Genomic DNA, 3,121 nt, shown 5'->3' with positions numbered 1-3,121 from the left:
GGAGGGAGGGGCTACTATATTTGGGCAAAGATGGCCGCTCCCAGACTCCGTGATCGCGCAAAAAACTTTTATTTTTTTTTTTTTTTTTTTTTTTTTACTGATTAACGCTAAATTCATTAAATCAGAAGAGAAAGGTTACAGGTTCCTTTCTTTATGCTCCAACACTCATAATTACAACAGAAAACAGCAGTGAGTAAATAAAGCATGAAGCAAATTGAATTATTATATTAAATGAAACATAAATATTCCATAATGAGGAACTCTTTCGTCTCTGTGTTTAAAATAAAGATGGATTTTTAGGTCAGGATGATGCTGCTGTAAAAATATACTGATTTAACGGCATTATTTCCTTTCTTTGGGTACGGATCTGTTTTGATGTTAGAATGATTCAGCAAACCAACATTTCAATCCCTGAAAGGAGGGTTTGTAGGCAGACTAACTGCTGGCGGAGCTAGTTAGTCATTTTGGTCACAGCAGTTTCCTGAAATTACTTTTTGTCTCCTTGAAACAAACAAAAGAAGAAACAGAGAAGTGAACAGCAATATTTACATGAACTGCCTGAACCGAAATTCAAGCAACAAAAAACAGCAGGTGAAACTTACTTTGATCATGTTTGTTTGCTCGTTTGTAGAAAATGGAGAGGAAAGAATTAAAAATCAATTTAAACGGAGTTCTGCAAAATGGTGAATTTGCATGTGAGGGGTTTAGTTACGCTTCATTTCTTCTGCAGGGAGCAGATGCCTGAGCGGCGCTGAGCGAGAATTTTACTTTATCACAAAACCTTTTTCATGTTCCTGGGGTTTTATCCATGGTGTCTCTAGTGTTTCTGACATACAGCCCTCTTTAGCTGCCTCTGAAATGTGGATGGAGTGGGCCTGCAGGACGGTTTTTAAAAAGCTTCCTGTAGTTCAGCACAAACAGCGAGCTGACAACACCAGCACACGGCGAGGCTCTTCATGGCATTTGAGAGCGACAGCAATTTCTTTCCAGGAGTTTTTCTACAATCTGTTGATATCGGTGATATACATGTGCAGGAGCTGCTGTTTGCTCACCAGGTTTTCTGTATGGGAATGTCTGTCCGCTTACTTACAGTGTGGAAAATCTGTCTGCATGGAGGAGCATGGAAGCCCAAAATGACGGGTGATGCGTCGAGCATAAACCAAGCTTAAGTCAGGCTTTTATCACCCGAAGAACATCTCCAGGATTAAAGAACTAACGTCCATTAGGATCTAGAAAAGCTCCTTCATGCATTTATCTTTAGTAGAATCAATAGCTGCAACAGTGTCTTTACAGGTTTGCCCAAAAAGTCCATCAGAAAGCTGCAGCTGATCCAAAACGCTGCTTCCAGTGTTCTCACTAGAGCTAAGAAAGTAGAGCACATCAGCCCGGTTCTGAAGTCCTTACACATCTAAAGCCCTTTCAATTGTCTTTTTACTGAATTGTGAAATGCGTGAATGGTGCTCTATCCTTTTTGTCTCTGTTTTTCAAATATTTTCAATGGTTTTATTTATTCAGGAAAGAAATAGAAAAAAATTCATAATAGTTTTTAGCAAGGTATAAAAAAAACATCCTGAAACTCTCTAGCGTGCCAAAACTGATTTACTAACCGGGCGCAAATCAAATTGGCGAGTCTAAAATTAGGAGATTAACAGGCGCAACGTTTTAGCGTCGATGCTTTCATAAATATGCAGAACGTGCTGATGAGCAAAACATGTAAAATAACGGGAGGAGGACCAGTTTTTGTCATCTTTGTTTAGTCAGGTACAAACTTCGTGCCCCACAGTTTCTACGGTCAGTGTGGTGAGAAGGTGCAACAACGGATGTTGCTAAAGTGAGTCTGTGCGAAGATAAACACATTTAGACTGTTAGAAATAAGGGTATTAAAATTATTTTAATGGAAAAAAATATGTCTGAGTAGGAATGATTAATGCAGCTGGAAGCAAACAATCTAAAAATGAAAGCAAACAGTATGAGTAAATGTAAATATCGTGGCATGTTTATAAAAAAATAAATAAATATTAGAAGCCATTAGAGAACAAGAAACCACTGAGGAGCCTGTAATGAGAAATTAAAGAATCCGAAAAACAAATACAACAGAACAGTCTCTATTCTATCAGTCCAGCTTTTATGGTACATTCAATCTCTTAACTTTAGCTTTAATGTTTTGCATCTTTTGGATTTTATTTTCTGTTTGTTTCAAGCTTTTTTTGAACATATTATTCTCATTTAATTCCTGTTGAAATAAATACCTTTAAATCTGCAGCCTTTAACTTTCTCTTTCCTTTACAGCTTCCCTCATTAAGAAAGAGTGTGCATCGGCTGATCTTGCTAACTCTACACACAATCCCTGTAAATCACATCATGTTTACTAACTGAACAAAACAATCTTTTTCTTTTTGCACAATTCATTTAGCAAACCTTATTGAATCATTCCATGGGTCTGTTGTTTGCTGACACCGACCAGGACGATTATAACACTGTGCTGAATTCATTTAATCTTTGTTTTAAAGCATTAATGTAACCTTGTTTTACAGCGACTGCTCTTTCATTCAGTGACTTGATGTTGGAGCTGCTCCCATCATAAAAACAGAAGAGCAAGGATCGAAAACAATATACCAAAATCAGCAAAAAACACACAGAAAAAAAAGTAAACTGAGCTCAAAAGATCGGATGAGTGAAAAAAAAAAAGAGGCATTGTTTCTACGTTAAATTCAAAGCCTTTGGTTTTATCATCAATTACTCAACAATCCTTTATGAAACTTTCTAAGGATTTCTTTGGAACAAATTCAATCACATTTGGAGTAATTCCTAAATTCAGATTTTTTCCAGTTTGGATTTTAGGCGTACTTGTGCGTCTAAACACGTCGAAGCGTTTTCAGTTCGGTTCCAGACCAGGGTTCCTACAGCATAAGGAAAGTTAAATTCAAGACTTTTTAAGACTTTTTAATGCCACTTGAAATAAAAATTTAAGACCAAATTCACAAGAAACACAAGAAAAACCTGCTTGCGACAACTTAACCCAAAGGTTTATTTTAACATAAACCACTCCTCTAATGTTTCAGATGTTGAATAGCTTCCCATACAGGAAGAAAGCTAAAAACACACAAATGACAGATATATT

General features: G+C 36.7%; 1 protein-coding gene across 1 annotated transcript in view; it reads right to left on the bottom strand.

The window, feature by feature from the left end:
* Window positions 1-3,121, bottom strand: part of LOC107090504 (plexin-B2-like) — a 223,629-nt gene that overhangs the window by 30,749 nt on the left and 189,759 nt on the right. The gene's annotated exons all lie outside the window — the stretch shown is intronic.

This window comes from Cyprinodon variegatus, unplaced genomic scaffold, assembly GCF_000732505.1.
Source record: "Cyprinodon variegatus isolate N-32 unplaced genomic scaffold, C_variegatus-1.0 Scaffold298, whole genome shotgun sequence".
Taxonomy (NCBI): Eukaryota; Metazoa; Chordata; class Actinopteri; order Cyprinodontiformes; family Cyprinodontidae; genus Cyprinodon; species Cyprinodon variegatus.
Note: the sequence above shows the minus strand (reverse complement) of the source record. Positions and strands in the feature narration are given on the sequence as shown.